Below are 26,939 nucleotides of genomic sequence, written 5' to 3'. Positions count from 1 at the left end.
TTAAATTTATCTAACTTTTTATATTTTTTTAACAGTGTCAATCTGCTATTGTGGTCCCCAGATCCTTTTAAAGTCCTAGCTGGAAATAAAGGTTGCAGTTCATTCAATGACTCAAGTTTTAACAGTACACATCCCGAAAACAAAGCCATTGGGGGACATTGGACCCTACAATCTTCACTCAAATTCTTCATGGGGCTTTTGGGAAGCCCCAGAGGAGGAAAAAACGGGATGCATAACTGAAATACTAGACTTGCAACTTAAGAGAAAACAAGATGGAAACAAACAAAAAAATGCATAGGTGAAATATTGGACACATAGTAAAAAATGGAAGGGGTCCAAGAGGCTAATTAGTATTGCAGGTTGCAGAGAGTGTGCTAACCTCTGTGTCAAAATAAAGCCAACCTGGATCAGAATGAATCCCCTAGGCTGAGGATAGCTAACGTTGGTATCCTCCATAAGCTGTTGGACTCCCATAATTCCCAGCCATCGTGACTATGATCAAACATGATAGAGACTGGAGGTCATCAACATTTGGTGGCCTTACTTTGGCTATCACTTCTGTAAGGCATAATTTGCTCCCAGGTCCAATTACTCCTTGCAATCCTTTATTAATGTGTGTGTTTGTTTTCATTCACACACAGAGAGGATTTTTCTTTCTTTCTTTCTTTCTTTCTTTCTTTCTTATTCCAGTGTTCTTAAAGAGGAAGAACCACATAAAAATACAATTTATGGTGGCAAAGATGAATTGATGGCAAGATACTATGGTTTTCTCTGTCCTATAGACAGAATGGAACCCGGTTAGGTTTGGCATGAACCAATTTAACTTGCCCATTCATTTAAAAGAGGGTGAATCAGTAACCTGATAACTTACTAAGTTAAATGCGTGTGTGGTTGTTGTTTCTTTTTAAGATAAAGTTGGGGCGCATGGAGGTAAAATACCATTAAGCCTATCATTTTTGAGGAATACATGAAGTGGTTCAGTTTTACAAATATTTAAAACAGCTCCTGGGGTCCACAACAATCCCATTAGCATAGGAGCATTCAGGTATATTTTTTAAGGCCTGTAATGTAAAGCGTGCCTTCCACACACAAAAACAGCAATCAGATCGATTTTTTCCTGTCTCATACTCAGTATGACCTGCAATTGTAAAACACCCTGCAGCAGCATTATTTTAAAAGACAAGAGGGCAGGTGAATTTCTCAGATGTTTTTATAGTCTTCTGAAATTGAGACAACTGCCCAATCATCCTGAAGTAAAATGAAGACCAGTGGTATTTTTGTATCTCACTTGCATTTTTATTTTTTGGCTTAGAAAGTGGAAAGAGGCAGGGCAACAAACATACTGGGGGCCGGAGGACAGGAACACACAGCACTCCATGTGATTTAAGCTGCCTTGGGTCAGGAACCAGTTTGGGACGGAAAGTAAGGGGGGTTGTTCCTGTAAGACCTCAAGTGTTGTCAGGTGACGAACATAGAGTAGAGCAACATAGCCTCCAACTGACAGGCTTGGGTGATACCCAAATTATCATCCTCAGAGTAAACCCACTGAAATAAATGCACAGGTTCACTGATTTCAGAGGGTCTGCTCTGAGTCTGTCTAATGCTGACCAGTTGGGACAATGAAAGTGTTTGCAAGTGCCTGTTCTTCCCCAGGGAAACCTGCCTAGGAAAGCATTAAGAATCCTTAACCTCGATAAATATCAAGTATTGCTATGATACAAGTGAGATTTAATTAGTCAAAAAGGTAAAGCCATAGACATGCCTAACAACCTAGATAAACGCACATAACGTTCCCAATCAAGTTTGTACCTGCTTAGCTTCAACAGTGCTATGTAGTAGCAGGTGCTCCCAGACTATTTACTGGTCATACTCAGAGATCCCACTTATTTCATTTATCTGAGTTAAACCCCTAAGTGTATGTTAAAAGCAAAATTTCAAATGCAGTTCATAATACTCTGGGGTTTGTTTGTTTGTTTGTTTGTTTGTGTAAATCACTTTTCAAAATGAAACAATGCCAAACAGTTATTAACCTATGGATGGAGATCAGATACTGTAGTTTTGAATGCAAATGTATAGTAGCAAGCTTATCAGCTATTTTACAAGGGTGAGCAGTAGCTTGTCTTTGGTTTCATTTGGTGTTGCACAACCTCTTACAAAACTTGTGTTGCAATCCCCAGATTGTTTAGGATGGCTCAGTGAGGGCAAAAACATTTTCACAACCCTTTAGATCAGGCTCACATGGATAAAAAGTCATCTCATCTGTCCTCCCAGTTGAACGGCGTGGCCCAGGGAGAGAGGGGAAAATAGTAGAAGTGGACAGCTGGCTTCGCAAATGGTGTAAACAGGAACGGTTTGGATTCTTAGATCACGGACTGCAGTTTCTTGAAGATGGACTCCTGGCAAGCGATGGGCTGCACCTCACAACGGTTGGGAGGAATGTTTTTGCCAAAAATCTCAGAAACCTCATCAGGAGGGCTTTGAACTGACTAATGTGGGGGAGGGAGACAGTGCTCCTGAAGGTAGGAGTCTATCAATTGATGAAGATGATCATCCAAATGTCATAGACCAAATGGAGCAAACAGCACGCAGACCTAGTGGTGGGAGAAAAAAATCCTTAAATAAGAGACACGGGGGAATGATTAATGGACTTCAATGTCTGTACACTAATGCGCAAAGCATGGGAAATAAACAAGATGAGCTTGAGCTCTTGGTACAGCAAACTAAATATGGCATAATAGGCATCACTGAAACTTGGTGGGATAAGTTCCACAATTGGAATGTAATAATGGATACAATCTATTTCAGAGAAACAGACCAGACAAGAAAGGAGGAGGAGTGGCGTTATATGTCAGGGATGTGTATACCTGTGAAGAGATCCAAGATTTAGAACCTCAAAGCCAAAGTGAGAGCATTTGGGTCAAAATTAAGGGAGAGAAGAATAACAGTGACCTCATTGTGGGAGTTTATTATAGATCCCCAAGCCAAACGGAGGACATAGATGATGCCTTCCTGGAACAGATGGCCAAGCATGCAAAAGGAAGGGAGATAGTAGTAATGGGGGACTTCAATTACCCGGATATTTGTTGGATGTCAAACTCAGCCAAGAGCATAAGGTCAAACAGATTCCTCACTGGCCTTGCAGACAACTTCATTGTCCAGAAAGTGGGAGAAGCAACAAGAGGAACAGCCATTTTAGATCTGGTCCTAACCAATGTTGATGACCTGGTTAGTGGGGTAGAAGTGGAAGGATCATTAGGCGCGAGTGATCATGCTCTTCTGAAGTTTGCTATACAGCGGAAAGGAGCTGCCAAGCATACTAGGACTCAATTTCTTGACTTTAAGAAAGCCGACTTCATAAAACTTAGGGAAGTGCTGGGTGAGATCCCATGGACAGTAATACTAAAAGGAAAGGGAGTTCATGATGGCTGGGAGTTTGTTAAGAGGGAGATAGTAAAAGCACAACTTCAGGCAATACCAATGAGACGGAAACATGGAAGGTGCCTAAAGAAGCCAGGGTGGCTATCTAAAGAACTTTTAAATGACTTAAGATTAAAAAAGGATGTGTACAAAAAATGGAAAAGGGGGGAAACCACCAAAGAGGAATTCAAACAAATAGCCAGCACGTGTAGACACAAAGTCAGAAAAGCTAAAGCACAGAATGAACTCAGGCTTGCTAGAGAGGTTAAAAGCAACAAAAAAGGCTTTTATGGGTATGTTCGTAGCAAAAGGAAGAACAAAGAAACAGTGGGGGTCACTCAGAGGAGAAGATGGTGAAATGCAAACAGGGGACGCAGAAAGGGCTGAACTCCTCAATGCCTTCTTTGCCTCAGTCTTCTCCGATAAAGAAAACAATGCCCGACCTGAAGAATTTGGAGCAAATGATTCAGCAGAGGAAACACAGCCCAGAATAACTAAGGAGATAGTACAAGAATACTTGGCTAGTTTAGATGTATTCAAGTCTCCAGGGCCAGATGAACTGCATCCAAGAGTATTAAAAGAACTGGCAGATGTGATCTCAGAACCACTGGCAGTCATCTTTGAGAATTCCTGGAGATCAGGCGAAGTCCCGGCAGACTGGAGGAGGGCAAATGTTGTCCCTATTTTCAAAAAGGGGAAAAGAGAGGACCCAAATAATTACCGCCCAGTCAGTCTGACATCAGTACCAGGGAAGATTCTGGAGCAGATCATTAAGCAAACAGTCTGTGAGCACCTAGAAAGGAATGCTGTGATCACCAATAGTCAGCATGGATTTCTGAAAAATAAGTCATGTCAGACTAACCTGATCTCGTTTTTTGACAGAATTACAAGCCTGGTAGATGAAGGGAACGCAGTGGATGTAGCCTACCTTGATTTCAGCAAGGCATTTGACAAGGTGCCCCATGATATTCTTGTAAAGAAGCTGGTAAAATGTGGTCTTGACTATGCTACCACTCAGTGGATTTGTAACTGGCTGACTGACTGAACCCAAAGGGAGCTCATCAATGGTTCCTCTTCATCCTGGAGAAGAGTGACTAGTGGGGTGCCACAGGGTTTTGTCTTGGGCCCGGTCTTATTCAACATCTTTATCAATGACTTGGATGATGGACTCAAGGGCATCCTGATCAAATTTGTAGATGACACCAAACTGGGAGGGGTGGCTAACACCCCAGAGGACAGGATCACACTTCAAAATGACCTTGACAGATTAGAGAACTGGGCCAAAACAAACAAGATGAATTTAACAGGGAGAAATGTAAAGTATTGCACTTGGGCAAAAAAAATGAGAGGCACAAATACAAGATGGGTGACACCTGGCTTGAGAACAGTACATGTGAAAAGGATCTAGGAGTCTTGGTTGACCACAAACTTGACATGAGCCAACAGTGTGATGCGGCAGCTAAAAAAGCCAATGCAATTCTGGGCTGCATCAATAGGAGTATAGCATCTAGATCAAGGGAAGTAATAGTGCCACTGTATTCTGCTCTGGTCAGACCTCACCTGGAGTATTGTGTCCAGTTCTGGGCACCACAGTTCAAGAAGGACACTGACAAACTGGAACGTGTCCAGAGGAGGGCAACCAAAATGGTCAAAGGCCTGGAAACGATGCCTTATGAGGAACGGCTAAGGGAGCTGGGCATGTTTAGCCTGGAGAAGAGGAGGTTAAGGGGTGATATGATAGCCATGTTCAAATATATAAAAGGATGTCACATAGAGGAGGGAGAAAGGTTGTTTTCTGCTGCTCCAGAGAAGCGGACACGGAGCAATGGATCCAAACTACAAGAAAGAAGATTCCACCTAAACATTAGGAAGAACTTCCTGACAGTAAGAGCTGTTCGACAGTGGAATTTGCTGCCAAGGAGTGTGGTGGAGTCTCCTTCTTTGGAGGTCTTTAAGCAGAGGCTTGACAACCATATGTCAGGAGTGCTCTGATGGTGTTTCCTGCTTGGCAGGGGGTTGGACTCGATGGCCCTTGTGGTCTCTTCCAACTCTATGATTCTATGATTCTAAGTGAGCAGCAAGGTGGTACAAAAATTATAAAGCAAAGGTACATAAATTCTTAAGAGCAGTAGTTGCCTAGCCTGAAGATCTGGAGTTACTAGATTTGCAAGCAGAGTCGCATACTCCTGCTTTTCCCTATATCATGGAATGAGAGACCTGAATTCAGAAACAAAGCAAGTGGCCTTTTGTAAGTCACTGTCTATTGGACTTCAGACCTCCAAGTGATAGGGAATGATGTGAGGACTTATATGTTAGAAGCACTTAAAAAAATTATTCATCATCAGTGACACACAGCTCCTCCAGCTCTGTTGTACAGTGTGTGTCCTCTGAGTTTTATAATGCTGCCTCTGACGCTGCCAGGAACATGTTAATTGGGTGACATGAGTAGGAAAGCCCTGTATTACAAGACTTGTCAGTTTGCATACAACACCTAATTAAGGCCAACACTCCAATGTTCTTGAACATTTATTACACTAGTTGCATTTGTCTTTTCAGAGAGAGAGAGAGAGAGAGAGAGAGAAAGAGAGAGAGAGAGAAAGAGAGAGAGAGAAATTGTTAACAGAGGCTAGTGTATTTTGTATGTAAAAGTAAATGGGAAGACAGAAAGAACCTGTGTGGACTATACTAGTATTAATGGTTCGCTGAGGTCAGATACAAATATAGCTAAGGAATTTTGTGTGTCAGATTTTATATTCAGCTGTATAGTCAGATCACTTATGCCTGAAAGTTCTACCAAGAAAATACTAGAAAAGATCTGGAATTTCACGACAATGAGACAAGCTATAGTTAATGAACAAGAAGGATGAGGGGAGGTAGCAGTTTCCTTCCATAGGAACCAATCAGTTGATAATGTAAGTATTATTGTTATGAGTGTTTAAAACTCATCTATAAAAGTTACAATTATAGGCGTCTGCTTACATGGCACTTTGGGAATCTGTTTTTACGAAGGACTGATTGAAATTAAATTGAACTGTTGCTGATTACATAAGGCTTATTTTTTGTCATTTTAATATTTCACGTTGTGAAAGAATGAGAAACAGTAAAATATTGAACACTATCTGGACATAGGAGAAATTGGCACAGTTCAGACATACCGTATTGGCCTGAATATAAGCCTCACTTTCACCCCAAATTTTCCGTGAAAAGTTAAAGTGCGGCTTATATTCATGGCCTTACGGTATGCAGCCAGGAGCGTGGGGTAAACAGCAGCAGGAAGTGGTGCCCATCCCCTGCGTAGTTCCCCGTCCTCTCCCCCGAGGCCAGCAAGGGAAAGAGCGAGGAAGGAGAAAGATCACTGGCAATACAGCATGCCTCCCCTGCCCGCCCCCCAGTATGCAACCAGGAGCAGGGAGAAATGGAGCAGCCTATATTCTGGTATTTTTTCTTTTTCCTCCTCCAACTTTAAAGGTGTGGCTTATATTCAGGTGCTGCTTATATTCAGGCCAACACTTCTCCCTCTAACCATGGTGAGGACCTTGGCAGTGTTTCTAGGGGATGGCAGCTTCCTCCTGCTTTTACTCACATGAATTCCCCATGGAATGCTTCATTAACGATAACCTTAATATTGCTAACCAAAATCTTCCCTGGTGACCAGAGTCTGAACCAAGGGCTTGAAGCAACTTAACTTAATTGGACTAAAACAGTTTGTTAGCGATACAGACCATGGAAGGGAGAGGAATTCATGTTGGAGAAGGAAGTGGAATTCATGTTGGAGAAGGGAGCATGGTTGAAATCTCATAGACTTCTACACACACTGGAATTTCCCAGCTCCTTGTTGCTCTGTTGATCCAGGTGTGAAGTCGTGCCACCCTGCACCTCCACTTTTATGCAGTATATCTTCTACCCCTACAGTTGCCCCAGCAACCCAGAGTTCCATAGCAGCTTTTCATGTAGTGGCTTTCTCAAGATTTATGGACCCGAGCATCTTAGCAATCAAGACATCAAAATCGTAGTTGCTTAGGTGTAATGTAAAGCTACACCAGGATAGATATCAAGCACATTACTATAGTATTCTGGAACTGTTTTGTTCAGGCCTCATTTCCCCCCATTAAATTACCTGGGGTTGTATCCAGCTACTCAGAGTAGATCTACTACTCTGAGTAAAATTAACTTGGATACAATCCTTTATTTTAGAACTGTATATGTGCATGCTGTTTTACAAAACACCATACTCCCCGCCCGCCTCCCGAAAAAAAGGTCAGGATCCGTGTACAGAGGAGCTTACTTTCTAAATTTTGCCAATGGTGAAAATATCAAAATAAGGGGAGGAAATGGAAGGCAAAGGATGAGAAGAGATGAAGGTAACAAAATGTAGTTATAAAATAGTTAAGTCTTGTTTCAACTCCAGCCATAGTTGGAGAAAGCAAAGAGGTGTCACAGAAAAGCATTTAACTTCCAAAAGAGTATAATTCTAAATAGCTCTGTTAACCATTGTGGCAAAAATAATGGGTCTTGTAGCACTGTAACAGGCAGCATATGCAACTCCAATCCACTTCAATGCCTCCATGAAGTGTTACTCTTAGTTGGCAGGTAGATATACATATGACATGGGGAGGAACAGTAAACAGTCAATCAAATGGTGATAAAATGTAAAGAGTACAGTATGTGACAATTCAGTTAAGTGGGCATTCACAGCAGAAATATTAGGTGAAAATATCCTAGCACTGCTCAGTAAATTAATACCTTTGCTGTGACGGAAGCTGTGTCCTTGTTCATGCCTTGAATCCGGGAATTAAATCTTTTTGACATTTCTAAGCCAGCAGTTTCATGCCGGAGTTTGGAATTCTGGCGTAAAAGAATGGCAATTTTTAGATCAGGTAAGGAGTGTCCTGAAAACTGTAGTGCATTTCTGTTGGTGTCTGAGTGGTGTTATTTCTGGAACTCAGATTTGTGATCACTTATTCTTTTACATAGACTGACCTGTGTGTCATAGAACATAGAAGGGCATTGCTGGCAAGCAATAGTATATAACAGATAAGGAGAGGAGCAAGTGAATGAATACTTGATGTGACTGCTCATGTCATTAGGTCCTATAACATTATTGCTAGTGTAGATGGGGTAATAGAGTTGGGTCTGGATTCGTTGTGGGATCTGATCCCTATGTTTGCTTCTCTGGTTTGGCACTGGTTATGTCTGTTTGCTAATGGTGGTGAGTTTTAAAGTAAGGGAGTGACTGCCTGTGAGCAAGGACAACCATTGATTACTGTGACAGAGAATTGTTGCTGTAGATCTCGGATAGGATGTTGATGCGCTGCGGTGATTTCAGCTGGGAGATCTTGATAACGGTCATTGATGCTTTAAGGATTTCTCTGTCATCTTTCCAATCCTAAATTTGGTCCTCCACATTCCCAAATCAAGTATTCTTTATTTTAGAAAAAAAGGTCCTCATAAAAATTCATCAGCTATTTAGTGTGAATTTCTTCTAATATGAACACGTTTCTAACACTAATTCACACTGAATTGCTGGCAAATTTTCTATTCATGTTTAATTGCTTTTTAATGATGGTCCCCTAAGTTTTTAGGTGTTTCTATTTTAGCTGTAAGCCACCTTGAGTGCCTGACAGGGGAAAAGGTGGGAAACAAAAAAACAATTTTTGTGTAATGCTTTTTTTTGGCAAAGCGATGTTATACATGTTTCTGTGTTTCCCCTAATATAGTGGTACCTCTGGATACGCACACCTCTGATTGCGTATCCTTCGAGTTACGCATGCGGCAAACCTGGAAGTATTTTTCCGGGTTTCGCCCCACGAGTGTGCACAGAAGTTCGCTGCGCGCATGCACAGAGCAGGCACCTCTGGTGGCTAATTCCTTGGGATCCGACCAGAGCTCCAGAATGTATTTCCGTGCGCAACCGGAGGTACCACTGTATGTGCATTTTATGCACACTTTGCCCTGGTATATGTAATTGTGTACACTTAGTTGGAGAACTGCACTGCAAAATTCGGGAAAGTGTGGGTTTTGGAAGATGTCTTTGTATTGGATCTTAAATTGTTTTGAAATGTGCGGATCAGGTAGATTCACCTTTAAATGCAGATTGAATCAAATTTCTTCTGCATCCCTAGTTTCTTTTCTTAATCTATCCTGATCCTGAAGTAGAATATTCCAGTGGTACCAGTTTTAAATGGTCAATCCATTTTTTTCACTTCACTAGAAGGGGAAAGTGAAACTAGTGAGGAGGATTGGTTGTGTTCAGGCATGACACAAAACCATGGAGTCTGGATAAGTGTCAAGCTCATTCTCTTCCCTCTTTACTCTCCTCTGGTACAGCTGTGAGCAGGTAATCCTTCCTTAGATCATAGTTAGCACTTAACAGCTATGTCCAGATTTGGTTATAGGATAGTCATGGTTAGTGGGAAATGGAAATGAGAGCTTCTAATCTCTTTGCAGTCACACCAGAGGAGGAGAGGGGAAAGGGAAGCACACAAGTTTGGAGGCTCATGGACATAAAGTGAATCCCTAGATTAGCTTTACATGTGAAGCAGACCATCATGTAGATATTACAGAGGAAATTCTAGTAAAATGAAGGAGAATAGGCAGAATATATGCACTGTGGTCTAAACCACAGAGCCTAGGGCTTGCCGATCAGAAGGTTGGCAGTTCGAATCCCCACACACGGGGTGAGCTCCCGCTGTTTGGTCCCAGCTCCTGCTCACCTAGCAGTTCAGAAGCACGTCAAATGCAAGTAGATAAATAGGTACCGCTCTGGCGGGAAGGTAAACGGCATTTCCGTGCACTGCTCTGGTTCGCCAGAAGCGTCTTAGTTATGCTGGCCACATGACCCAGAAGCTGTCTGCGGACAAACACTGGCTCCCTTGGCCTATAGAGTGAGATGAGCATGCAACCCCAGAGTCATCTGCACTGAACCTAACAGTTAGGGGTACCTTAACCTTTACTTATTCTGACTTAGATTATGATGGTGATTAAATTTAAACTTCACCTGACTGAATGTTACTCACACAAACATTATTGCCATTTAAAGTATGACCAACAATTAAATTTCTAGTGGATTTGAGATCAGTTACTTGTGATCAGTGAGGTGGTATTATTATTACTAATAATAATAATAATAATAATAATAATAATAATAATAATAATAATAATTTATTTTGCACTAGCATTTGAGCAGACGTATGAAACCAATATAGCCTCGTAATTGGTGGCGTAATGTAACCTGCCTCTGAGACATGTGTCAAAATGAGTATCCAGGTTCAGGAATTGGTTTACTTTGAAAGCTTTTGGAGGCATACAAAATAAAACTTCAGTGTAACCCAATTCAGGTCTTACAAGCAGGCATGAAAGCAGAAATGTACCAATCTTGCTTTACAATAAGATCCTTAAATCTGAGGGTGGAGAGAGGAGGTCTGTCCTTCTTGCCTTGTTTTTATGCTGCAGCCAAAGCAAGAAATGTCCTTACGTTATAATATCCCAATTGCTTTTGGATAACTTTCTGAATTATCATTAGCAGACAATATCTCCAGTATTTTAGTCCTCTTTTCTGGTATCCAGTTGTATCAATGACCACACATATAGGCACAGACCTTTCCTAATCAAATCCTTCTACCTTCTATGCAGTTCTACTAACTTTTAACAGAGACAAGGAGATTCATGTTCCCAACCTCCTCCTTTAAAACACAGTAATCCATTTTATGACCCATGATATAAATTGTAATTTACCATTCCAAGCCTCAATTTATTAAGTAATTGGCAGGTGTTCTTTGCTTGTTTTGATTTTTAAGTACTTTTTTGTCCAGTAGGTTTTCTGCCTATGATTGCCATTTGTATAATGATGATATTAGAACAGAGTTAGAAAGAAGAAAGAAAAGATCATCTGTTTCTTTTACATATATATTTTTAATCCATTGTTAACCTTTTTGTCTTTTTTACATGTGAATGTAATTTGCACAAGAATGCCTATTATATTTTTGATTAGGGGCTTGTGCCTGTCACTACTCTACTGAAGTCAAGAAATTTCAAGAGAACCATAGTTGGGAGGAGAAAAATGAGAGGTAAAAAAGGATGAGATAAGAAACTAAGGTTAGTGGTAACTCTTAGAGTACTTGGTAGTACAGTACAATATGAATAATATTTCTTCCCCACCCCAATTTAATAATAGAATGGGGGTATGAACAGATTAGGGGCATCTTGATCTTATGCCTATGGAATTGTTCTCCTATAATCCTAAAAAGTGGAGAGCTGACATTCTGCAGCGAAGAGTTGTTTTTAAACCGAATTGCTTTTGTAAATAACTTGAGAATGTAGATAAGATTACATTCGTATTGCACCTTCTAACTGTTTCTTCTACACATTTATTCCATTCTTTCAAAGAATTACATAAAATAAGAGTTAAGAGATGTACTGGGTTTTGTTATGTACCCTAGGCTTCTGGACCAATGTTTAAAGTATACTTCCTTTGTACGATTCTATAGCTTTTGATAGCAACAAAGAGAAAAGGGGGCCTTCTGTGCCACTTGTGACAGCTTTTCACATCAGAGGCAGGGTGCAGCAGCAGATTATAATGGCAAGACAATGTGACTGGTTAATGGATTAAATATGATACTTCAGGAAACAAAAACATCAATTTCTTTATCCTTCAGTAGCTGGGGAAAAATAGATTCCTTATCTTTGAAGTTTACTTCTGTTTCTGACAATTCATGTAAGTTTCTTTTATATTAATTCCCATCTGTTCTTGCTGACAGCTATGAATTTGTTTATTTAAATCACAGCTTATCATATTTAGCCTTTTTCAGGGATGGTCTTCTTCCACACACAAAAGCCTTGTCATCTAAATAGTGTCCCAAATGATCAGCTACCTCTATAATTTCTGAGGCCCAAAGAAAACTCCCTCTGCCCCTCAAAAAAGAAATTTGGCTAGAATAAATCCTGGTTATGGAAACCCAACATTTTGATCCTAATATGTGAATTATATTTAAATTATGACTTCTTTGTAAAGAAATGCCTGGTTTTTTAAAATCTGTCTGAGCAAGATTCATTGGTTATCCTTTCAGTGTTCAAAAATAAATAACATCTGTAGGAATGCATCTACATCTCTTGAAATGCAAAGCATTTGAGTAGGAATATGATTTGTTAAAGTGGTCCTTTGTGTGGTTGACTTCACTTCGGTCTTTAGTTTTGTGCATTCTTTGCAGTCCGAGCTGATGCCAACAAAAGTTTTTTTGTGGACTTTAAAGAGGTTTGCACATTGCAGTCCTTTTGTTCAAGGCATAAAGCTAAGAATCTGTTGTTGCATAAATACAGATCTGGAGGTTTGACCACTTGGACTAAGCAGATGGGGGTTTAACTAGTGGCATGCAAAAAAGAAGGAAAAGAAAACCCACAAAAGGCAAAATATCAATTGGCTATTAGAAAGGATAAAAACAGAAACTGGGAACAAGTCCCATTTTCTGTCAAAATGTATCAAATTTGTTCAAATCAGGGGAAATGGGGACTTTTCAGCTTTCCCCATTCAGTGGTATTCTTCTACACTTCCTGAAAAGTCACCCCTGCAAGACAGGACATCAGGCTACTAGGTGTGAGGCATTGCCATCAGAATGGAAAATATATATATATATATGTTTCCTTTTTAAACTACCCTTTATCCCATAGTATCCCAACACAGTTTACGGCATAATGGTTTAATAGTTTGAGTGTCAGACTAGGGTTTGAATTGCCGTTCATCCATGAAACTCTCTGAGTGACCTTGTTCCCATCACTGCTTCTGAGCCTACCCTGACCTATGAGGTTTGATTGAGGAAAGGGAGGACCTTGTACGTACACCGCCTTGAGCTCCTTGGTGGGAAAAGGTGGGATATAAATGCAGTAAATAAATAAAATAATTGCATGCAATTAAACAGCACAGAACAATATTTAAAACCTCATCTAAACGATTTTCAGTCATCAGCAGTCAGAACTGTTGAGATAATATTTGCCTCCCAACAGCCTGAAGGGGAAAAAATCTATCCTTTCAGTTAATGTCAGAAAGCTCACTATGAGGGGATATCTGTACCTCCACAGCAGCCAAGAAACACTCTTATCCGTGTCGCCACCAAATGACCAGAGCCTCCCTTGCAGTTCTCAGGATTTTGGTTGGCCGATAGGGAGAGACCCCATTGTCTTAAGTTTTGTTAGCGTTACCTATATAACTAATGTAGGCAGAACAGGGTTTTTTTTAAAAAAAAAAAAAAATATCACAGCTGTGGTTTGGGTTTTCTTTAAATAATAAAAAAACTTTATAAGCAGCTTAATATTTTAAAAACCTCTTAGCTATGTGCGACAACCGCATAAAAGCAAGAATTCGGGGGACTCAAACAGATAAAAGCAGGGGCAGTTGTTACAGAAACGTTTTGAAGGCCTAACACCAAGATACTTAATACTTTGCACTTGTAAAGTGCTTTCAAGTGTTCAAAGTGCTTCACGTGCGTCATGCACAGTGGTACCTCGGGTTACATACGCTTCAGGTTACATACGCTTCAGGTTACAGATTCCGCTAACCCAGAAATAGTACCTCGGGTTAAGAACTTTGCTTCAGGGTGAGAACAGAAATCGTGCAGCGGTGGCGCGGCAGCAGCAGGAGGCCCCATTAGCTAAAGTAGTGCTTCAGGTTAAGAACAGTTTCAAGTTAAGAATGGACCTCCGGAACGAATTAAGTACTTAACCCGAGGTACCACTGTAGCTGGAATCCTTACAGCAGCCCTGTAAAGTAAGTTATCATCTCCCATATTAAACAAATGGCTTGCATTTCCTGAGGCCACCTGGTAAGTTAATGACAGAGGTGAGGGTCAGAAGGTAGGCTTGATTATTCCTGTCATGGCTTATTCACTATGGTGCACCAGCTCTCACAAATAGTTAGGTAAACCTTGCAGTATTGGTTGGAAAAATTGTAATGCCTCAAAGCATAAAGACATGAGAAATAGTCATATGTTCCCGTAGAATAAGCAGGATGCTAAGGTCCTTTTTGCTGTTACTGTTTGTGTTTTTTAAACCTATATATACACAAGTGCAAATATATGCTTGAGGGGCAGTTATAATTTTCTTTACTACACAAAGGCACAAAAAAGTAGGGGTTTAAATCTGCAAATTCCCTAATTTGTGCTGGCCTTGCAACATTTTTGTGTATGTGTAGTTATAATCAGGAAAGAGCAAGCTGGAACAAATGCTGCAAATGTATGCAAATGAGAGGGAAAAGAGAGATTGCACAAATAAAATGGTATCTAATATAAGGGAATAGATAATTTAGACAAACAATAGCTCAAATTTAGATAATTGGAATACAGCAAAAACTAGAAATCTCAAGCTTGACTTGTTTTTTTAAAGCCTAGTAGGACTTTAAAAAGCAAAGTTGGAGTAAAATTAATTATTAGCTTTTAGAAATATGTTTCAAATTACAGCTTTTTAATATATTTTGTCAAGTGCCTTTTTTTTGTCCTGTATTTCTAAATCTTTTATTTCCAAATCACACCCTTCAACTACTTGTATTATAGGAAGTTCACAAATATTGGTGAGACTGATTCATGTTTTCTGTCCTTAACGTATGAAAATACCCAGGAAGCATTGCATGCAGACAAGACCAGTCCTGTATTCAAAACTGCCTTTAAAAACCAGCAAGTAACATAATACGTGAATAACATAAGGAATTTATATTTCAACATTTCCCCCTCCCCTTATTAATTGGTGTGACACACCAAGAAACTCATGGTAGTATAATTCCAAAAGCAAAGATTATATAATGCCTTTCAATCACACAAAGCTATGGCCAAGTTTTACTGTGGCTTTTATGTTCGTAGTCATTGTTTCTCTGTCCTATAATGACTTGGTACAACCTAAATTCTTTGTACCTAGCATGCTTCAGTCTAATTAAATCTCCTGCTGAACACCGTCTCTCCTCCTGCTCCCCACTTTCATTTTGTTTTGCTGAAGAAGAGTTCTGAGGACCTGGAAAGCTTGCTCACTATTTTGTGACGTTAGCTGGACTCTGGGGTTTCTTTCTTATTTTAATTATATAGATATATATTAGGGACCAGTGACCCTAAGTTCTAGTTGAATCCAGTCAGGTTCCTTAAATGGGGGGAACAACTAACCGCACTCTGAATGATCTCAGTGATTGAGTTGGATAAAGAAGTATGGTTCTTAAACTCCACTCTTGCCAAGTTGAAAATTGCTGAGGGTCTTCGCGTACGACTTAATGGTTGTTTGTTTTTTTGGAGAGGGTGGGTTGCATGTTGTAGCAATTGCATTGTGCTGTGCCAGATGCTGCATAATACTTAATAGAATTTGTGTGCTTCTTTTATATCTCAAATAATGAATTTTAGTGTATACCAGTAAAATACAATACAATACAAAAGAAGCAAGAAGAAATCAATAATCAGTAGTAATAATTAAATGTGATAGATGCCCATCTCCCATCTTCAACCACAAATTCACAGATAACGGTAGGCATGAACCACAGTTTGGGAACCCTTAGTCTAAAGAACGAGTAATTAGGATTCTTGTGGTGCATCTAATAGAAGTTCTACAAAAAGGAAGCTTTCTCATGCTAGCTGAATCAGACTCAAAAACAGCTGCTTGGTGGTTGCACCTGGTCACAAAGTATTTTTGGACACATTGTGCTTGGAATCCGAAGATTTTTATTTTTATTTTTATCTCTGGCTGTAGAAAAAGCAGTGCAGAAATATGATTGCTTTGTGAATCCTAAGCAACATTTTCCTAAGCAAAGCTATTTCATTCAGGGTTGTTGTTGTTGTTTAGTCGTTTAGTCGTGTCAAACTCTTGGTGACCCCATGGACCAGAGAACGCCAGGCACCTCTGTCCTCCACTGCCTCCCGCAGTTTGGTCAAACTCATGCTGGTAACCTCAAAAACACTATCCAACCATCTCGTCCTCTGCCGTCCCCTTCTCCTTGTGCCCTCCATCTTTCCCAACATCAGGGTCTTCTCCAGGGAGTTTTCTCATGAGGTGGCCAAAGTACTGGAGCCTCAGCTTCACAATCTGTCCTTCCAGTGAGCACTCAGGGTTGATTTCCTTCAGTATGGAGAGGTTTGATCTTCTTGCAGTCCATGGGACTCTCAAGAGTCTCCTCCAGCACCATAATTCAAAAGCATCAATTCTTCGGCGATCAGCCTTCTTTATGGTCCAGCTCTCACTTCCATACATCACTACTGGGAAAACGAGAGCTTTAACTATACGAACCTTTGTTGGCAAGGTGATGTCTCTACTTCTCAAGATGCTGTCTAGGCCTGTCATTGCCCTTCTCCCAAGAAGCAGGCGTCTTTTAATTTCGTGGCTGCTGTCACCATCTGCAGTGATCATTGAGCCCAAGAAAGTAAAATCTCTCACTACCTCCATTTCTTCCCCTTCTATTTGCCAGGAGGTGATGGGACCAGTGGCCATGATCTTCGTTTTTTTGATGTTGAGCTTCAGACCATATTTTGCGCTCTCCTCTTTCACCCTCATTAAAAGGTTCTTTAATTCCTCCTCACTTTCTGCCATCAAAGGTTGTGTCATCTGCATATCTGAGGTTGTTGATATTTCTTCCGGCAATCTTAATTCCGGCTAGGAATTCATCCAGCCCAGCCTTTCGCTTGATGAATTCTGCATATAAGTTAAATAAGCAGGGAGACAAAATACAGCCTTGTCGTACTCCTTTCCCAATTTTGAACCAATCAGTTGTTCCATATCCAGTTCTAACTGTAGCTTCTTGTCCCACATAGAGATTTCTCAGGAGACAGATGAGGTGATCTGGCACTCCCATTTCTTTAAGAACTTGCCATAGTTTGCCGTGGTCGACACAGTCAAAGGCTTTTGCATAGTCAATGAAGCAGAAGTAGATGTCTTTCTGGAACTCTCTAGCTTTCTCCATAATCCAGCGCATGTTTGCAATTTGGTCTCTGGTTCCTCTGCCTCTTCTAAATCCAGCTTGCACTTCTGGGAGTTCTCGGTCCACATACTGCTTGAGCCTTCCTTGTAGAATTTTAAGCATAACCTTGCTAGCGTGTGAAATGAGTGCAATTGTGCGGTAGTTGGAGCATTCTTTGGCACTGCCCTTCTTTGGGATTGGGATGTAGACTGATCTTCTCCAATCTTCTGGCCACTGCTGAGTTTTCCAAACTTGCTGGCATATTGAGTGTAGCACCTTAACAGAATCATCTTTTAAAATTTTAAATAGTTCAGCTGGAATACCATCACTTCCACTGGCCTTGTTATTTGCAGTGCTTTCTAAGGCCCATTTGACTTCACTTTCCAGGATGTCTGGCTCAAGGTCAGCAACCACACTACCTGGGGTATACGAGACATCCATTTCTTTCTGGTATAATTCCTCTGTGTATTCTTGCCACCTCTTCTTGATGTCTTCTGCTTCTGTTAGGTCCTTTCCACTTTTGTCCTTTATTATGGAAATCTTTGTACAAAATGTTCCTTTCATATCTCCAGTTTTCTTGAACAGATCTCTGGTTCTTCCCATTCTATTGCTTTCCTCTATTTCTTTGCATTGCTCGTTTAAGAAGGTCTTCTTGTCTCTCCTTGCTATTCTTTGGAAATCTGCATTCAATTTCCTGTATCTTTCACCAGCTCTCTCGCATTTTGCTTGCCTTCTCTCCCCCGCTATTTGTAAGGCCTCATTGGACAGCCACTTTGCTTTCTTGCATTTCCTTTTCATTGGGATGGTTTTCGTTGCTGCCTCCTGTATAATGTTACGAGCCTCCATCCATAGTTCTTCAGGCATTCTGTCCACCAAATCTAAGTCCTTAAACCTGTTCCTCACTTCCACTGTGTATTCATAAGGGATTTGACTTGATTGTATCTTACCGGCCCAGTGGTTTTTCCTACTTTCTTCAGTTTAAGCTTGAATTTTGCTATAAGAAGCTGATGATCTGAGCCACAGTCAGCTCCAGGTCTTGTTTTTGCTGACTGTATAGAGCTTCTCCATCTTTGGCTGCAGAGAATATAATCAATCTGATTTCGATGCTGCCCATCTGGTGATGTCCATGTGTAGAGTCGTCTCTTGTGTTGTTGGAAAAGCGTGTTTGTGATGACCAGCTTGTTCTCTTGACAGAACTCTATTAGCCTTTGTCCTGCTTCGTTTTGATCTCCAAACTCTCCACTATGACCTGTTCATCTTGGGTGCCCTGCTCGGCATAGTTCATAGCTTCTCTGAGTTCTTCAAGCCCCTTCGCCACGGCAAGGCAGTGATCCATGAAGGGGTCATTCAGGGTTAGCCTCCAGTTTTGTTTTGTTTCAAAAGCATCTCTGGGTGAAGGGCTGGAAAGCTGACTTTCCAAAAACTTGGAAGAGTTGCTTCTAATAGGAGTAGATAGAAGTGGATAGACAGGCCAAGGGCTGCTTCAATATATTATTTCCGTTGCAGTCAGGGTCAAAACAGGCTGGTGCAAAATACTTCAGTACAGTTGTGGGAGGGTTGCTGGTTTTTCCTTTTAGGCAGCAGCTCCTCACACGGCATGGGATGCCGCTGCACAGATTCTCCTGACCTTGAGCGGCTTATTGGGGGTCCTGCAGATGATGGCTATCTTCTGTCTCTGGTGTTGGGGGCAGTATGCCTCAGTATACCAGTTGCTAGGAATTGCATATAGGGAGGACACGGAACTTCTGAGTGCATTTAGTGGAACTAGCTTATGTGGAACTAGCTTATCTTCTTTGCACGGCAAAAAAGAATTGCCAATCTTGGGTAGCCTTCTAAGTCTAAATGCACAAATGATAGGAAAGGTAGGGCGAGGCTGACATGCCCAGGATGGGGTCTGCACATGTATCCATGGTCCCCTACCCTATTCTGCACAGAGTGGGAGAAGCAGGCATACCCAGTGTGCACAGGGACATTGGGGAACTGGTGCAGCAACCCTTTTTCCTATATACTTTCTACCCTTGTATATTCAGGCTCAACACTGGAAGATGGTATTATTATCCCTTAAAACGGAACCATGGCTATATATCAAACCCACCAAGTTAGTCTTTTTTTCAATGTAGAACAGCTATGGGGGAGAATATCTGACTCCCAAGGCTAAATGTCACAGTAAATCATGTAGTATATTGCTTACTGGATCCAGGGTCCAGCAAGATCACAGAAAAATAGGTTCCAGGAACTGTGATGTATCTAACTGTGGCCATTCACGGAGCATATTTGGGTGATTTCCTATTTCTTTTTTTATAACTATCAACTACCTAAGCTCTCTGAAGCTTTCCAGTCTCAAATCGTGTGTATCCATTCATTCGAAAGTATTTTTACTCTGCTGCTCATCACAATGTGATCGGAGGGGTGAAGTACAGTAAAAATTTAAAACCAGAAACAAGACTTATAGCTAAGATCAGATGAAATCCATACTAAATCAAATAACAGCAGTAGTGTTCAAAAACCCAAGGCAAGGTGATTAAGCCCCCTTAAAAGCCTGCTGGAATAGGAAAGTTCAGCTGGCACCAAAAATTCATCAGAATTTGCATCAGTCACATATTGCTGGGGGCGTGGGGGGGGGGGGGTAGCAGACATTGCATAAGTGGGAATAAGCCCCTTCCTGGTTGCTGCATAACAGTTATTCCTTGGATTTAGGATAACAAAGTGGGTTTCACCTGCTGATCTTAATTGCATAGGACAATTGGTATGACACCACCAACCAGACAACACAGACATTTTCTTTGAATCTCATAGAGAAACTGTTTGGGCCCTGTAACTATCATTTTTGAATACTTTGAGTCTGGAGAAGCAAGTCTAACTTTGTTCAGTGGCCTTCCAAATCTGTGTGCAAAGGCTTGTAGCTTTAGCCTTCAGATAAGTGTAACTTTGAATTCATACAGCGAGGGAAAAGGCGGAGGCTGAGTGCGGCGCCTCCCGGCGCCAGCTTGCCGCCCTCGCTGAAGCAGTGCCATGCCCAGAGCACCCGCCTCTTCCACTCCGGAGGAGCCGCCCTCCAGCCGCTGCCCGCCTCCTCCAGCCCCGCAAAGCTGCTGGCAGCGCCATAAAAAGGTCAGCAACTCTGGGAAAGGGGGGGCACTGGAGGGATCTTTGCACCACAGCACCAGATATACTTAAGACGGCCCTGTCTAGATAGATACAATGATGCAGAACAAAAGGCACATAAACTGCAAAAGTTTTGGGTTATTTTCCTGGTCATATAAAGATTTACTTGCAGGCAAACCAGTATCTTTATCAAACTGTATACCTGCTTAATACAGGGATATGAACATTTCAAATGGAACCTTGATTTAAATAAATGATTTAAATCTGCCCTTTCCTTGCATGCTTAACTCTGTGATTTAAGTTACTATACACCCTGGCCTAATATCAGTCTCAATATGTGAAATCTTGCTGTCCAAATTAAAATCTAGGGTTATTATTATTTATTACATGTGTACACCAATCCAGCAAGAGTTCTATGCTATGCATTCTCTGTTTTCATGAACCATGTAATATGCAGAGCTGTTGTTTTTTAAATGTGCAATGGAGACTCATGACAAAATCACAGAAAATCCATGTCCCATTGACAGTTGTTGGTCTTGGAGGCAGTAGCAGGTGACCATAGGAATGCAGGAAGCTGCCTTATATACTAAGTCAGGACATTGGTCCATGTAGCACAGCATAGGTGATATTCAGTCCTACCTGAAGATGTTGGGGGATGAACCTGGGACTTTCTGCAGGCAGAGCAGATGTACTATCAATGAGATATGCCCCTCCGGCAGGGTGAGACAGCAAGATGAGACAGGAACCTTGATGCTGTCCTAGAAAGAAGATCTGAGAGAAGCAGTGTGGGTTTACATTGGGTTGGTATGGAGGGCACATTGTTTTGCTCCCTTCTATGCATGCTTCTACACCACTGTTTCCCAGCAAGGGACAATGTTGAGCTGCAGCTGTTTTGCCCTAGGCAGGGAATGCCCACCTGCAGAAGGGTGGTGGCAGAAGTGATGGCTGCTTCTAATGACGAGCTAACTTCACTAGGCCAACTCTGGTTAGACTTGAAGCTGCTGTGCCAGGAAAATGATCACTTAAAAAAATACAGTTAAATATTGCAAGAAGACGTGTTTGTATCAATTTCTGCTGGCATGTATTCTTTCATTCTATTATAGAGAAGCCGCTAGCTATAGAGATTGTTTTAAGAACTTTGTAACATTTAAAGGGGTTAATATGTTAGATAAAGGGTGGGGGGGAATCGAGACAAACATTTTTATTACTGGACATGAGGGGGGTAGTTCTGATTAAATTACATGATTATTTGAATGGGATAGAAGACAGAGTGCATCATTTCTTGCCCTCAACTTTAATGCCTTTAATCAAATAATGACCTTCTGGAAATAGTTAATTTTAAGCATTTGGAAAGATCAATACCACTTTGCCACCAAAAAATGGCCCAGATGATGTGAAATTTGATGTATTTAAAGTACCATTTCACCCTTTTAACCTAGTAAATAATTTAAAATGCTTTCAGTAATCTTTTGCCATCATTATGTATCTCATTGTTCTAAGTATTATGACTTACTTTCTTTTTTCCAAAAGCAACCTTCCTGCACTATGAAGGGCTTGCAGGTCTAAGCCCAAGATAGCACACAGTATTGACTTTAACTTTCCTGAAATACATGATTGCTTTCCATTTATATTAGTGCAATCATCCAGACGATATGCAATGAGACTTAAATGTTTTTGTTTTTTTTGAGAGGAATTACTTGTATTTCGAATTTGCCTTCTCTCATTTTAGTCTTATGTTAAAGGTGATGAATTAGGTCGCTTAGATTGTTTCAAAAGTCCGTTTTATCCTGTTTGTGGAACATTGCTATAAAATTATGTTTGAATGCCTTCAGCTTTGTAAATGGGAAAAATTACCCTCTATTAGCATGTTTGTGGGCAGATTAAAAACTGTCTTCATTAGCATAAGGAACACTTACTGATTCTTTATAAAACTAGAAAATTATTTGCTGAATGATAAATTGCTAGCTTTACAGTTAGTTGTTGTTGACAATGAGCTCATTCAAAATGCGTGCCGCAGTTTAGTCTACAACAAGACTGAATTCCTTTTTTACTCAGAACTACTGTTTAATGGATTATGTACTTAAACCCTGTTCATACTGCATATGAAATGTAATTCATGCTTTTCACTAAAACGTTTGTATCAAATAGCCTTCTTATTTAGACTGATTTCGTTTAATACTGTATATTTTTATGATACTCTACCCCAGAGATTGTAACACAATACTCCTGCATATATAATTTTGGAAAGGAAAAAACAACGCTCTGAATATTAAGATTAGGCAACATGAATTTGTGCATGGATCTTAAAACTCAGAAATGTTACCTAAATCGTTCAGAGAGAAAAAAGTTTAAATGGTTAAAAATAGGGCTACAGACCAAAGCAAAGAGAGCTTTATAATTAAAGGTGTTAGGCATTCACATTGCACTTCAAAAGGCTATTTTCTGGTGGCTAGATCCATCAGAATGTGGGTAGGCATACTTTTTCAAATGAGCGTCTGATTAACAGTCACATTCGCGGTCTAACAAATGGTACACATGCAGTTGTCCTTTGCTGAATCAAGACCAATGGTAGTTTTGCCCTTGACTTCACTAGGATGGTTTGTTACACTCAAAAGTTCTTTCCCTTTACTATAGCATATAGTAAAAAATCTTCTTTGTTTTTACTAGACCTGTACCATATGTAATTGCCCATTTGACAAATAAGAAATTTGGTGGTCCTTTTGGAAACCAAGGTATTGGTATTCAGACTCGATTAAGCCTTTTGAGGTCTAAAATGTAGCAATGCTATATATTAAAATATAACCAAAAAAAAGATAAATAGATAAATTCTTTGAGATGCTGATACATACATTTGATTTATATAATATTCTAAGCACTGGGTTTTTATATCCAGCAAATAATTTTTGTAGTGCATTTTAAAAGTTTTTGTAAGAAAATGCCAAAGAAAATGTAACACCCCCCCAAAAAAAACCTTAACTACCTCTTTTTCACCGTTTTCTTGCTTACATAGCAAGACTTGCATATGTCACTCAGCTGCTATAAAGTGTATGGCAGTATTTCCTTTGTGGCAGATGGATTTAAAACTTGACTTCTCAATAAATGTAGGTTTACAATACATAACTTTACAGGATTTGTGTTGTATATAACAGGTTTGAACATATTATCTCAGAATTCATCTGCATGGCATTTTCAGCTTATCCCAGGGCCCATGCCAGTTATCTTAAGTAATAGGGAGAAAGTGTACTGATTGATAGCAGCTAAAGGCGTGATTCTGAATAGAAACAAAGGCTTTACAACAGAAGGTGTCAAATTAAACTTTGTCAGTTTGAAAAGTAGTAACATCCTGAAAGTTCATCTAACATATTTACATGTGACTAATGTTTATATTTTGCCTTCTTCCTTCTTTATATGCAGTGTAATGCTGCCTGCCTGGCAAATTTGCTGCACAGAAGTGTAGGATGTTCCTACTGTCATTTTAGGTTCTACTCTTTTTTTCGAAGTATGTACAAAGCCTAAGGGCAGACTTCCATATGTGGTGGTGTGCTCCCTTTTAATAGACTGATTTCCCCTTTCTTAAAAAAATTGAATGTGTGATATTTGATGTGTAAAGGCATATATATTATTTAGAAACTTATCGCCCGCCCTTCTACCGCGTTCACACCACAGAGAGCCACTTAAAACAACAGCAACACAACGTTCCCATAATAAAGCAACAATAGAAAACAAACCAATATAAAAATTAAAATGGGCATGGAAGATAAAAGCCCTAAATAGCGTTGGCCATATAAAACATAAGCTTGGTGGAAGGCAAAAGTTTTCAAGTCAGCAGAAAGCAGCAAGAAAGCCTGGGCAAAATGGGGGAGTGTTAAGCATCACAGTGCAAGGGACTGTTTCTACTCTTGGCTAAGCTTTTGCAAGTCCCGAGACATTAATTTGCAATGGAGTTTCCTTGTATAACCCACAGAATTCAGTCTAGTTTCTCCAAATGAAAAAGCAAATGCAATAGTAGATTTTTAAAGCACCTGATTCTCGCCCCCCAGAATGTTAAGCATTATGTCTTTTCCATTTTCAGTTTTGTTATATGCAGCCTTTGAACCAATTTGTGGTTTTATTCAATGACAAATGCTAATTACTGCTTGACATGGCCATTCCATCTGAGAGAGGTTTCTCCTCTGAAGTCTTCAGGGTAGGGATAATGATGGGGTACTCTGAAAATACGGGAATAAAAGTGGTAGATAACAAAGGCATAGCCCTGTTGACATATGTTTAGTAATTTTAAAATATATTATTTTTGTTTTTAAATGATGCTGTCCCCTCCTACCATATATTACTAGTAGAATTTCAAGAAATCTCAGTATTATTTTTAAAAATAAGCAGGTGAGGCGATACATATATTTTTCATATTTTAAGATCAAACATGAGACAAGAAGCTTTTTAAAGTTTTGGCTTCAGTTTTAAATTTTATCAAAAAATTGGCTGATTTTAATCTTTCAAAATTAGTGGACTACCCTTAAAAAGCTAAGAGAGTTGCATTTATACTTGCAATTCATCACACTGTTTGGGGGTGAGGAATTAGAAGTATTATTTCAGGGCAAAGGTTAATAGCAAACTACTGGAAATGTTTTATTAGTCATGGGTAATTAATAAAGATATGTCTGCACTTAAAACACAGAAGTGACAACAAGAGCAAAATACTTGCTAAATGAGTCAATGTTTTTTCTCTTCCTTCCTTCCTTCTGGAATTACTTGTTAAGCGCACCCCAACCAAGATTTTTTAAGGAAATATTTTTGATAACTGTAAAGAACAAACAGTGGCTTCCCACCAACCATCTTCTAAAGTGGTATCAAGATTTAGAGAACAAAATTGATGAGAGATTATGGAGTTTTTACTCCAGCAGTATCTGAAGGGTACCACATTGGCTAGCCATTCAATAGAGTGTGTGTTCAATAGATGTTTCTCTATGTTCGTCAAATGTTAGTGAACACTTACACCTTGGCACAGCCAGCACATATATTGCAAACAACAGGTAATCCTTACACATCTCCTTTATCTTACCCTATCCAGCCTATAAGCCATGTAAATTATTAGTGCTCTGGCACCTAGGCAACTTGTATGTTAGAGACAGGGAGCCAGATGCGGATTTGAGTGGTAGGTACAGAGTAGCTGCTTAGATTTTGGTAAATATATACTTATGTTCTGTATCTCATGATACAAAAGTACCAGGTATTTTAAGGGAGCAAAGAGATTACTGTCTTATGTCTTTATTGAATATTCTCTTACTTGTCCATTACGCCTTTACTGAAATCAAATGATGATTTGAAATAGCTCAGGAGAATCCATTCATAATATTGAATGCATGGTAAATTTGCACCATTATTTCACTGGTCTAAGCAGTAAAACTGCATTTTATCTGGCACATAGCCTCCTCCGCACATTAGAAACCTCCCTATCCTTGGAGATCTAACATGTCAGGTAAAAAGCTTTTACTCTGAGCCTGGTTTCTGTGTGCAGGGAGGAAACCATCCATTCACGTAGGTAACCAGTATGTGGATCTGTAGAACCAATAAACTTCAGAAACAAAAGTTTTGGGTTGCTGACCTAGACCCACCTCTGAGCTCTCATCTCAATCCAGTCAATATTTTTGAAATCAAGACATGACAACTCTGGGATCTGTCATTTGTATGTTGAAGAGCAATCCTCTTTCACTGTTCTTTGGTTGTCCTATTTTAAGGATTGTAGCACATATGCTACAGAAAAGTTATTAAATCCCATTGATTTCAGTAGGAGTTGATGCATGCTGGATTTTCACCAGATTGTGAAATCCACAACTTGCTTTCTGAAGAAATGGTAGAATGGTTCAATGAGAAAATTTCTCCAGTGGGCATGTTGGGAATTTTGAGAGAGAGTCATAGAGACCAGTCACAAATTGCAGGGGTGGCGGTGGCATAACACAAAATGGCCGCCACATCGAAGAGAGCAGGAAATAGTGTGGTCATACCCTTACCCAGTGCTTTTTTTCGGGGGGGGGGCACGGGGGTACGCATACCCCTAAACATTTTGTGGATTTTTAGTTTCTTCTCTAGCAGGGTGAATTGTCAGTTCCGTTGCTAACCCCGATGTCCATTTACTGTGTTTATCCCGATTTGAACTATAAAATGGTGATTTATTGAGTCAAAATGAGAGTATCCCGACTCTTTATGTATGCTACAACTGTGGTCAGGATGCTATTGGCACAAGATGGAAAAGCGATAAGATACCAACCAAGGAAGAAAGGCAAGAAAAACTTATGGAATATTCCGAAATGGCAAAACTAACTGAAAGACTTTGAAACAAGGACAAAAAATCTTTTAAGAAAGACTGGAAACCATTTTCGGCTTATATAAAAAAATCAGTGCAAAGAACTAGACTCACTAACAAGTTTTGAATAACAATTTACAATTGACAAAAATTATATAATTTAAAAGTTAAAACATAAAAAAGGACTGAAAAAGGAATACAGTCATACCT

At 40.0% G+C, this 26,939-nt stretch overlaps 1 protein-coding gene and 2 long non-coding RNA genes across 52 annotated transcripts in view; 2 read left to right on the top strand and 1 right to left on the bottom strand.

Moving 5' to 3' along the window:
• The window catches only part of LOC310828502, a 237,072-nt gene that overhangs the window by 17,643 nt on the left and 192,490 nt on the right, over nt 1-26,939 (bottom strand). The window lies entirely within an intron of this gene.
• The window catches only part of SATB1 (SATB homeobox 1), a 121,688-nt gene that overhangs the window by 86,931 nt on the left and 7,818 nt on the right, over nt 1-26,939 (top strand). The window lies entirely within an intron of this gene.
• On the top strand, nt 13,717-26,880 carry LOC310828519. Its single transcript, XR_014556995.1, has 2 exons — nt 13,717-16,212; nt 18,691-26,880. It is a non-coding gene; the product is annotated as an uncharacterized lncRNA (long non-coding RNA).

The sequence above is a fragment of the Podarcis gaigeae genome (genome assembly GCF_964106915.1).
Source record: "Podarcis gaigeae genome assembly, chromosome: 12".
Lineage (NCBI taxonomy): Eukaryota > Metazoa > Chordata > Lepidosauria > Squamata > Lacertidae > Podarcis > Podarcis gaigeae.
Note: the sequence above shows the minus strand (reverse complement) of the source record. Positions and strands in the feature narration are given on the sequence as shown.